The following is an 11,480-nucleotide window of genomic DNA, read 5'->3' on the forward strand; positions in this document are numbered from 1 at the left end:
TATCCTCCTCTGGAGCAAACATCTCATATCTACTAGTTGAAACGGAGGCCTTGATCCATGAGGAGACATGCAGGTGCACCTTTAACCCCAGAGAAGAACACCAGTGCCTGTCACCCAGACTTTTGTGGGCCTTGTAAGGATGATATCGTTGCAATCACTAAGGCCAGTAAATTACAGATTCTGAGGACAAGAGGCAGCATTGAAGTGCGGTCATCCAGAAGAGTTACCTGTGGGAAGAGATGCAGCCCCCATATCCCAGATAGATTCTCATGAGAAGCGTCTCGTGGAAGGGGTTGGCCGTGGCATGTCTTGGATAATCACAGGGTTTACTGACTAGAAACTGTTGGAACAAGAAATTCCACGTCTCTGAGGTGAAAAAGCAAACGTCCCATGGAGAGTGTCCAGAAAGAGATCTTGGCCAGACGCAGTGGCTCACGCCGGTAATCACAACATTTTGAGAGGCCGAGGCAGGTGGATCACCTGAAGTCAGGAGTTCAAGACCAGCCTGGCCAACATGGTGAAACGCTGTCTCTACTAAAAACGCAAAAATTAGCCGGGCGTGGTGGTGGGTGCCTGTAATTCCAGCTACTCAGGAAGCTGAGGCAGGAGAATCGCTAGAACCCAGGAGGCAGAGGTTGCAGTGAGCCGAGATCGCGCCACTGCACTCCAGCCTGGAGTGAGACTCCGTCTCAAAAAAGCAAGAAGTCTTCCTGGATATGGTGGCTCATGGCTGTAAACCCAGCGCTTTGGGAGGCTGTGGCAGGAGGATCGCTTAGCCCAGGAGTTCGGGGCTGCAGTGGTGCCGTGCACTCCAGCCTGGGTGACACAGTGAGACTCTGTCTCAACAAGATAAACAAAGAAAGAAGTCTTTCCAGTGGATGTGAAATCAGCAGTGTCTCCACTGGAGTTTGAAGTTTGCCATATCGATTGACTCCTACTTCCAGAAAATAATTCTCTATAGCATGAAATACTGTTTGACAGCATTTTACACACAGGAGAACCTCCTTCAAAATTGGAGTCTATCCTGTCAAATCCTGCTGCTGCTTATCAGCTAAGTTTACATAATATTCCTTTTTTTTTGTTTTTTTTTTTGAGACAGGGTCTTGCTCTGTTGCTCATGCTGGAGTGCAGTGGTGTGATCATAGCTCACCGCAACCTTGACCTCCTGGGCTCAAGCCATCCTCCTGGCTCAGGTTCTCAAGTAGCTGGGACCACCGGTGCAAGCCACCACACCCAGCTAATCTAAAAAAATTTTCTGTAGAGACAGGGTCTCCCTATGTTGCCCAGGTTGGTTTTGAACTCCTGGGCTCAAGTGATCCTCCTGCCTCGGTCTCCCAAAGTGCTGAGATTACAGGCGTGAGCTGCCGCACCCGGCCAGGTTAGGTAAGAATCTAAATCCTTTGTTGTTATTTCAAGGATGTTCACAGCTTCTTCACCAGGAGAGAATATTTTGTCTCAAGAAACTACTTTGTTCATCCATAAGAAACACACCCTCATTGGTTCCATTGTATCATGAGATTGTAGCAATTTACTCACGTCTTCAGCCTCCACTTCTTATTCTCTTGCTACTTCCACTACATCTGTGGCTCCTCCCTTCACTGAAGTCTTGAGTCTTCCAAAGTCATTCCTGAGGGTTGGAGTCCACTTATTTTTATTTTTTATTTTTTATTTTATTTTTTTTGAGGCAGAGTCTCGCTCTGTCGCCCAGGCTGGAGTGCAGTGGCCGGATCTCGGCTCACTGCAAGCTCCGCCTCCCGGGTTTACCCCATTCTCCTGCCTCAGCCTCCCGAGTAGCTAGGACTATAGGTGCCCGCCACCTCGCCCGGCTAGTTTTTGTATTTTTAGTAGAGACGGGGTTTCACCGTGTTAGCCAGGATGGTCTCGATCTCCTGACCTCGTGATCCACCCGTCTCGGCCTCCCAAAGTGCTGGGATTACAGGCTTGAGCCACCACGCCCGGCCGGAGTCTACTTATTTTAAACTCCTGTTAATGTTGAGATTCTTGACCTCCTCACATGAATGAATCATAAACGTTCTTAGTGGCATCTAGAAGGTGCATCCCTTTCAAAGGTTTTCGATTTGCTTTGCCCAGATCCACCAGGGGAGTCCCTATCTGTAGCAGCTGTAGCCTTACAAGATACAAGATATATTTCTTGGCCAGGTGTGGTGGCTCATGCCTGGAATCCCAACACTTTGGGAGGCGGAAGTGGGTGGATCACCTGAGGTCAGGAGTTTGACACCAGCCTGGCCATGGTCTCACCATCGTCTGAACATGGTGAAATCCTGTCTCTACTAAAAATACAAAAACTAGCCAGGCATGGTGGTGTGCGCCTGGAGTCCCAGCTACTCGTGAGGCTGAAACAGGAGAGAATCACTTGAACCCAGGAGGCGGAGGTTGCAGTGAGCCAAGATCGTGCCACCGCACTCCAGCCTGGGCAAGAGAGTGAGACCATGTTTCAAAACAAACAAACGAACAACCAAAAAGATGTATTTCTTAAATGATAAGCCTTGGAAGTTGAAATTCCTCCTTGATCCATGGGCTGCCGACTGGATGTTGTGTTAGCATCAAAACACCATTCGTCTGCTCGCACATCCCTATCAGGGCTCTCGGTGGCCAGGTGCATTGTCCATGAGCCCCAATATTTGAAGAGGAATTTTTTGTTCTGAGCAATAGGTCTCAACAGTCAGATTACAATATTCCATAAACTAGACATTAAACAGATGTGCTGTCACCCAAGCTTCTTGTTCTGTTTACAGACACAGACACAGTAGAGTTTGCAGAATTCTGAAGGGCCCTGGGTCAGAGTGGTAAACGAGCACTGGCTCTGAGTCACTTTAGCCCCTAAGGAGGCGTCAACCTGTTCTCTAAAGCTTTCAAGCCAGGCACTGACTTCTCTTCCCTGGCTTTGAAAGTCCTAGTTGGCATCTTCTTCCAGTAGAAGGCTGGTTTGTCTATGTTGAAAATATGTTGTTTAGGCCGGGCGCGGTGGCTCACGCCTGTACTCCCAGCACTTTGGGAGGCTGAGGTGGGTGGGTCACGAGGTCAGGAGTTTGAGACCGGCCTAACCAATATGGCGAAACCCTGTCTCTACTAAAAATACAAAAATTTGGCCGGGCGCGGTGGCTCAAGCCTGTAATCCCAGCACTTTGGGAGGCTGAGACGGGCGGATCACGAGGTCAGGAGATCGAGACCATCCTGGCTAACACGGTGAAACCCCGTCTCTACTAAAAATACAAAAAACTAGCCGGGCGAGGTGGCGGCGCCTGTAGTCCCAGCTACTCGGGAGGCTGAGGCAGGAGAATGGCGTAAACCCGGGAGGCGGAGCTTGTAGTGAGCTGAGATCCGGCCACTGCACTCCAGCCTGGGTGACAGAGCAAGACTCCGTCTCAAAAAAAAAAAAAAAAAAAAAAAAAAAAATTAGCTGGACATGGTGGCAGGCACCTGTAGTCCCAGCTACTTGGGAGGCTGAGGCAGGAGAATCGCTTGAACTCAGGAGGTGGAGGTTGCAGTGAGCTGAGATCGAGCCACTGCTCTCCAGCCTGGGCGACAGAGCGATACTCTGTCTCAAATAAAAAAAAAAAAAAAGAAAGAAAATCTGTTGTTTAGTGTAGCCACTTTCACCAACCATCTTAGCTGGATCTGGATAACTTGCTTGCAGTGTCTACATCAGAACTTGCTGCTTCACATTTTTTTTTTTTTTGAGATGGAGTCTGGCTCCGTCACCCAGGCTGGAGAGCAGTGGCGCGATCTCAGCTCACTGCACGTCCGGCACAGGGTCATGCTTGAGTAGGGAGTTAACTCCACTTCCCTAATGCCTGAGTGTCCACTACGATTATTTGGGATTTTTCTGCATAGGAGATTTCTCTCACCCGCTTTTGTTTACCTGTGTAATCATTTACTTATGCCCGTGTGGACACCTGGATAGTTATTTCAAATTTTGGTTGCAATTCAGTACTACAGGATTTTGTTGCTTTATTCACTCCCATTTGTGTCACTGGGAGCTCTTTCTTGTTGGCTCTGGTTTTTCTTTGTCATAATCTGTGTGTGTGCGTGCATGTGTGCATGTGTATGTGTGTGTGTCTATGTCTGTGGTGAGTGTGTATGTGTGTGTGGGGGATGACTGTGTGTGTGTGCATGTGTGTATGTGTATGGATGTGTGTGTGGTGAGTGTGTATGTGTGGGGGGTGAGTGTGTGTGTGTGTGCATGTGGGTGTGTCTGTGTATGTGTGTGTGTGTGTATGTGTGTGGGGTGTGTGTGTGCCACTTACGTAAGTCACTGCTCCTTTCCAGATGGAGATACGGTGGTTCAAGAATTGTTTTTGTTTTGAGACAGAGTCTTGCTCTGCAGCCAGGCTGGAGTGCAGGGCACAATCTTGGTTCACTGCAACCTCCACCTCCTGGTTTCAAGTGATTCTCCTGCCTCAGCCTTCCGAGCAGCTGAGATTACAGGCACGCGCCACCACGCCCGGCTAATTTTTGTATTTTTAGTAGAGATGGGATTTCACCATGTTGGTCAGGATTGTCTCGATCTTGACCTCATGATCCACCCTCCTCCGCCTCCTGAAGTGCTGGGATTGCAGGTGTGAGCCACGCGCCCAGCCCTCAAGAATTGCGAATTACCCCTGTGGGAAAGAACTTTGTAAAATAAAGAGAATGCTTTATGCATTGCTCCTTTGCCTTTAGTCTACAGATTCCACTAATTTCCAGAGAGACCTTTCAGGTCAGTACGTTTTGCCCTGCAGGGATTTTGTTTTAATCTTTTGTGATACAGTTAGATTCTTGGTCACATTCTGTGTTCCATCCAGGGATATTCCCACATACTAAATAATGAAATTCCACTTGCATACATTATGATTTACTCTTTGGGCTTTAAAATTCTCTGACTTTTGACAAGTGGACAGGGGCAGGTATCCATAGTTAAAGTATCACATGGAGTACTTCAAATCCCCACCTCCATGAACCCCACGTCACCACTGATCAGTTTGCTATCTCTGTTGTTTTGCCTTTCCAGCATGTCATATAAGTGGGGCATACAGCCTCTGCATCCTGGCTCTCTCATGAAGCAGTGAGCCTGTGAGGTCCATCCAGGTAGCGTGGGTGAATAGGTCATGCCTTTCTGTCTCTCTTGTGATGCAGTGAGTCTGTGAGGTCCATCTAGGTAGCGTGGGTGGATAGGTCCTGCCTTTCTGTCTCTGTCATGAAGCAGTGAGCCTGTGAGGTCCATCCAGGTAGCATGGGGGATAGGTCCTGCCTTTCTGTCTCTGTCATGAAGCAGTGAGCCTGTGAGGTCCATCCAGGTAGCGTGGGGGATAGGTCAGGCCTTTCTTTTGCTGGATAGTATTCCATTGCACCGCATACCTCAGTTTGGTTATGCATTCAGCTACTGAAGGATGTCATGATTCCTTTAATTTTTGGCTATTATGAATAGTACTTCTATACATGTGTGTGCTGGGTTTTACTTGGACATGATTTTTCAAGGCAGCTGTCTAAATACCTAAGAGGGAGATTGTTGGATCATATGGTGAGGCTTGTGTGGTTTTTGAAAACACTGCTGAAGTGACTGTACCCTTATGCCTTCCACCAGCAGTTAATGAGACCTCCTATTGCAATTGCTACTGTTCTTTAGATTTCAGCCATTTTAATAGATGTGCAGTACTATCTCATGTAATCTGCTTTCCCCTCATGACAGGTTTCTTGAGTATTAATTAATTAATTAATTTAGATGCTTATTTGGCATCTGTGCATCTTCTCTGGTGAGGCGTCTTTTCAGATCTTCACATATTTTCAATTGGGTAGTTCATCTAATTCTTTTTGAGTTTTAGTGTTTTTTAAAATATTTTGCAGACAAGTCCTTTATCGGATGTGTTCCCCAAATATTTTCTTTTTTTTTTTTCTTGAGGCAGGGTCTCACTCCATCACTGAGCCTGGAGTGCAGTGGTGTGATCTCAGCTCACTGCAACCTCTGCCTCCCAGGTTCAAGCTATTCTCCCCCCTCAGCCTCCCGAGTAGCTGGGATTACAGTGGGCACCACCACGTCCGGCTAATTTTGTATTTTTAGTAGAGACGGGTTTTCTCCATGTTGGTCAGGCTGGTCTCAAACTCCTGACCTCAGGTGATCTGCCCACCTCGGCCTCCCAAAGTGCTGGGATTACAGGCATGAGCCACCGTGCCTGGCCCATGTTTTTTAGTTTTTAAAATCTCCATCCGCTCCTATCAAGGCACCGGATGGTGGCCTCGATGTCAGCTGCCGTTTCCAAAATCACGGCCTGGAGTCATCCGAACGCCGATTTCCAGAGATTCCCCAGGACTGCCGCGAGGGGGCGCCACCCTCAACTTATAAATCAAGGAAATAACCAAAGTTCATATTTGAGATAATTAGGAAAGAAAAATAAAATCTCAGTGCTGAAGGAAAGGCAAATGGCACAGTTGATTATTGAAATTTCAGAAGAAGGCCGGGTGCAGTGGCTGACGCCTGTAATCCCAGCACTTTGGGAGGCCGAGGTGGGCGGATCACCTGAGGTCAGGAGTTAGAGACCCGCCTAGACAAGATGGTGAAACCCTGCCACTACTAAAAATACAAAAAGTAGCTGGGTGTGGTGGCACATGTCTGTAGTCCCAGCTACTTGGGAGGCTGAGGCAGGAGAATTGCCTGACCCCGGGAGGTGGAGGTTGCAGTGAGTACCACTGCACTCCAGCCTGGGAGTGAGTGCCAGATTAATTTACTGCACAGACTATTACCTTGCTATATTCTCTAGCCCTGTGTTAGCAGTTGCAAGGTATTTTAGGTTTCAACACTTACATAGTCAATCGGTATAGTTAACTGTCCAAAAGTCCTGTCCACATCATGGCAACCTATATAAAATTTGCAAACCTCTTCATCTATACAATGGAAAATTGGTAAAGTAAGTGTAGCTATTTAAGAAGATGAATTATAAATAAGTATTGAAACGAGTGAGGGAATGTAATTATGTCACAGCTGTGATATGGAACTTGGCACTCCCTCTGTTGCCTCCTGCTGGATGGCAGATTCTTGACCTGTGGAGACTGAAGGATAAACTGTCACCTTCATCAGAAACTCTAGTCCAGCAGGAAAGTCCTCATTCCAGAACATACCATTTCCTCCTAGGCATTTTCTTTTTCTTTTTTTTTTGAGAAAGAGTCTTGCTCTGTTGTCCAGGTTGGAGTGAAATGGCCTGATACTGGCTCTCTGCAACCTTTGCCTTCTGGGTTCAAGCAATTCTCCTGCCTTAGCGTCCTTGAGTAGCTGAGATTACAGGTGTGTGCCGCCACGGTGGCTAATTTTTTAATTTTTATTGTGACAGAGTTTCGTTCTTGTTGCCAAAGCTAGAGTGCAATGATGCAATCTCAGCTCACTGCAACCTCAGCCTCACCTGTTCAATCGATTCTCCTGCCTCAGCCTCCCAGGTAGCTGTGATTGCAGGCATGAGCCACCACGCCCAGCTAATTTTGGATGTTTAGTAGAGACAACGTTTCTTCATGTTGGTCAAGCTGGTCTCAAACTCCCGACCTCGGGTGGTCTGCCTGCCTAGGCCTCCCAAAGTGCTGGGATTACAGGCATGAACCTCTGTGCCCAGCATTAATTTTTGTATTCTTAGTGGAGACAAGCTTTTGCTATGTTGGCCAGAGTGGTCTTGAACTACTGACCTCAAGTGGTCTGTCAGCCTCGGCCTCCCAAAGTGCTCGCTGGGATTACAGGTGTGAGCCACCATATCAGGGATTTTATTTTATTTATATTTTTATTTCATTTTTGAGAAAAGGTTATGCGCTGTCACCCAGGCTGGAGTGCAGTGGTACCATCTCAGTTTACTGCAGCCTCCACATTCTGGTCTCAAGCAGTCCTCTGGCCTCAGCCTCCCTAGTATCTGGGACTACAGGTGTGTGCCACCATGCTTGGCTAATTTTTGTATTTTCAGAGGAGACGGAGTTTTGCTGTGTCAACCTTGTTAGGGCTAGGGTCAGGGTCAGGGTCAGGGTCGGGGTCAGGGGTCGGGGTTCGGGTTTGGGGTCGGGGTTCAGGTTCGGGGTTTGGGATTGGGGTTCGGGTTTGGGTTAGGGTTCGGGTTCGGGTTAGGGTTCGGGTTAGGGTTGGGGTTAAGGGTTAGGGTTCGGGTTTGGGTTGGGGTTGGGGTTGGGGTTGGGGTTCGAGTTTGGGTTGGGGTTGAGGTTGGGGTTGGGGTTGGGGTTCGGGTTTGGGTTCGGGTCGGGGTCAGGGTTAGGGTTGGGGTCAGGGGTCAGGGTCAGGGTCCGGGTTTGTGTTCGGGTTTGGGTTAGGGTTAGGGTTTAGGGTTAGGGTTGGGGTTAGGGTTTAGTGTTAGGGTTGGGGTTGGGGTTGGAGTTAGGGTTGGGTTAGGGTTACGTTTGGGGTTGGGGTTCAGTTGTGGTTAGGGTTAGAGTTAGGGTTAGCAAATTTCTTGACTTGTCTACCTTTGTTATTAACTGAGTGAGAATTAGGAGAGGAGCCTGGTCCTCTCCACACAGCCCAGCAGGTACACCGCCCATGTGCCTGTGGAGAACAGCGGTTCCTGTAAGGCCGAAAGGTGTGGACCAAGTAGCTTGAAATTTCTTCTGAAGAAAACACACAAGGAGGACGCGAGTGAGCTCAGTGGAGGAGGGGCGCTACCCCAGGGGACGTCTACTTCATGGACTTGTGAAGCCCGAATACCTGAGATGGTCAGTCAATTTAGAAAGTTTATTTTGCCAAGGTTGAGGACACACGCCCGGGACACAGCCTCAGGAGGTCTTGACGACATGTGCCCAAGGTTTTCGGGACACAGCTTGGTTTTATACATTTTAGGGAGACAGGAGACATCAATATATGTAAGATGAACGTTGGTTCCCTCGGGGAAGGCGGGACAACTCGATGCAGGGAGGGAGCTTCCAGGTCACAGGTAGGTGAGAGACAAACTGTTGTATTCTTTTGGGTTTCTGAATAGCCTCCCCAAAGGAGGCCATCAGATATGCACTTATCTCAGTGAGCAGAGGGGTGACTTTGAATAGAAGGGGAGGCAGGTTTGCCCTAAGCAGTTCCCAGCTGTTTTCCCTTTAGATTAGTGATTTTTGGGCCCTCAGATTCATTTTCCTTTCACAGGCTAAACAGCTTTAGGAACTGAAAAGTTCATGAGGCTGTAAGGAAGAGTCGAGTTGCTCCAGGTGAGCCTGGGCCACAACAGCATGCAGGACCTGGGCGCCCACGAGGGGCTCCTGGGAGGGTTCGGGAAAGGGAGCTGTGAACCCTGACTATCTGAGATGGTTTCAGGTGATTTAGAAAGTTCATTTTGCCGAGGTTGAGGACGTGCACCCGTGACAGCCTCAGGAGATCCTGGTGACAAGTGCCCAAGGTGGTCAGGGCACAGCTTGGTTTTAGGGAGACGGGAGTCATCAGTCAATACATGTCAGAAGTACCTTGCTTCCATCCAGAAAGGTGGGGACAACTGGAAGCAGGGAGGGGGCTTCCAAGGTCACAGGTAGGTGACAGACAAATGTTGCGTTGTTTTGAGTTTCTGGTTAGCCTCTCCAAAGGAGGTGATTGGATGTGCACCTATCTTAGTGTGGAGATAGGTGATTTGGAATAGAATGGGAGGCAGGTTTGCCCTGAGCAGTTCCCAGCTTGGCTTTTCCCTTTAGCTTAGTAATTTTAGGGCCCCAAGATTTTCTTTTCACAGAGCCTATGACTAGATTTGCATTTTTAGATCCTCCGAGGAGGCTGCTACACACATGCAGAAGTCATGCTGGTGGCCTGGACTCCGAAGGGAGAGAAGTGGATTTGAGAGACATTTAGGAGGTAGGATTGCCAGGGCCTTGGTGATAGCTTGGATATGGAGGGTGGAGCAGGAGGGGTGTCAAGCAGATATTGCTCTTAGATTACCACCTGGGATATTAGGGAGAGTGAGTGGGCTGTTTTTTCTTTGTTAGGCAGAACTTGGTTTTGTGGTGCAGTAGGGTGCCTCAAACCAAAAGCCTGACTTCCTCATACAGGCCAGACCCCACGTGGCTGTTCCTGTGACTGCCAGGCCATTCTGAGGCTGAGAGAGATGGTTTTGTCTGGCCTCTGCCCTGCACGTGTTTGCGAATGACTTCTCTGTGTTGGCAGATTTGGGGGTCCACCAGATAGGATCCTGTGAAGACACCTCAAAGGTCTTTAGTCCAATTTTTAAAACATCTTTTTGTTCATATCATTTCCACAATCAAAGATGAATAAAATATACAGAGGTTTATTTAGTGAATAAGGTTGATGGTGCACCTGTGCTAGGCAGTGTTTTAGGTCGTTGAGACACCAAGGAGTTGAAACAATCCTTTACCTTGGAGTTTTGTGTCTGTAAGTCCTGCTGTTGAGAGCTGTGTGTGTTAAAATGTCTGATTTGGGCAGGTGAGATCTGGGCCGTCTGTAAGGTTAGGTGAGAGGAGGTTGGTGTCCAGCAAGTATCCAGTGCCCCATCAACATCCCAGTTCTTGTCCGCAAGTCTTCCAGTTCTAGGACTGATGCAGAGGCCCTCAGAGCGACTTCAGAGGAGTAGTGTGCTCTGTGGCTGTCTGTTTTGGAGTGTAAATTGTAAATCCTCTGCAAACAAGAAGTTGGAAACAAGTAGCATTTCAGCTTGAGTTTCTTGTAAATGGCTTGCAGTCGTATGAACCAGAGCATGTATACCACAGGGCAACACAAGGGTCCCTCTATCACCATTTCTCCCAGTGGCCTAGGTGGGGATTTAAACAGAATAATGTGTGCAGCCTCATTGTGTGAAAGTCCAGTACTTTGTGCTTGGAGTGTCATCAGGGAAGGGCCCCTGACTTTGAAGCCTGCTGCATCTCGCTCTGTGATAGGAGGCATAACGTGGCCTTGGTCTTACGAAGACCTTGGGTGCCACAGCTCACTTCAGCCCTGATCAGCCTGATGCAGGCGCTGGGCCCTGGTTCTGGAGGTGAGAATATACCTTGAGCTTCCACTGCATGGCTGCACTGTGAGCATTCAGGTGCTTATTTGGGGACTGATACGGAGTCCTGTGACAGATGCAGTGGTGCACACCTGGGAACCAAGGGTCCCTGCTTCTACTGGAGAATCTGGACAGATGTAAAAGGTAAGAAAGGCTGGGGGTAGGGGTTAGGGTGAAGGTTAGGCTTGGGGCTGGGGTTGGGATTGTGGTTAGGGTTAGGGTTAGGGTTGGGGTTGTGTTTAGGGTTATGATTAGGGTTTAGTGTTAGGGGTTAGGGTTTTAGCGTTAGCGTTTCAGGGTTATGGTTAGGGGTTAGGGTTGGGGTTAGGGTAAGGTGTTAAAGGTTAGGGTTAAGGTTTAGGGTTAGGGTTGGGGTTATGGGTAAGGGTTACAGTTTTTAGGGTTAGGGTGCTTGGCAAAATGGGTCCACCCTCTCCCTGGTAACCCTGGCTCTAGGCCCTCTTTTATGTCCTTGCCTGCCCCACCCGTCCCCTGGAGCCCTCTGCTGACCTAAACTCCATGCTGTATGTT

At 48.5% G+C, this 11,480-nt stretch overlaps 1 long non-coding RNA gene across 1 annotated transcript; it reads left to right on the forward strand.

The window, feature by feature from the left end:
* The first annotated feature begins 8,444 nt into the window (after positions 1-8,444).
* On the forward strand, positions 8,445-11,128 carry LOC115899194. The gene is made up of 3 exons (XR_004058891.1): positions 8,445-8,691; positions 8,816-8,909; positions 9,110-11,128. It is a non-coding gene; the product is annotated as an uncharacterized LOC115899194 (long non-coding RNA).
* The last annotated feature ends 352 nt before the right edge of the window (positions 11,129-11,480 follow it).

Source organism: Rhinopithecus roxellana, chromosome 8 (genome assembly GCF_007565055.1).
Source record: "Rhinopithecus roxellana isolate Shanxi Qingling chromosome 8, ASM756505v1, whole genome shotgun sequence".
Lineage (NCBI taxonomy): Eukaryota > Metazoa > Chordata > Mammalia > Primates > Cercopithecidae > Rhinopithecus > Rhinopithecus roxellana.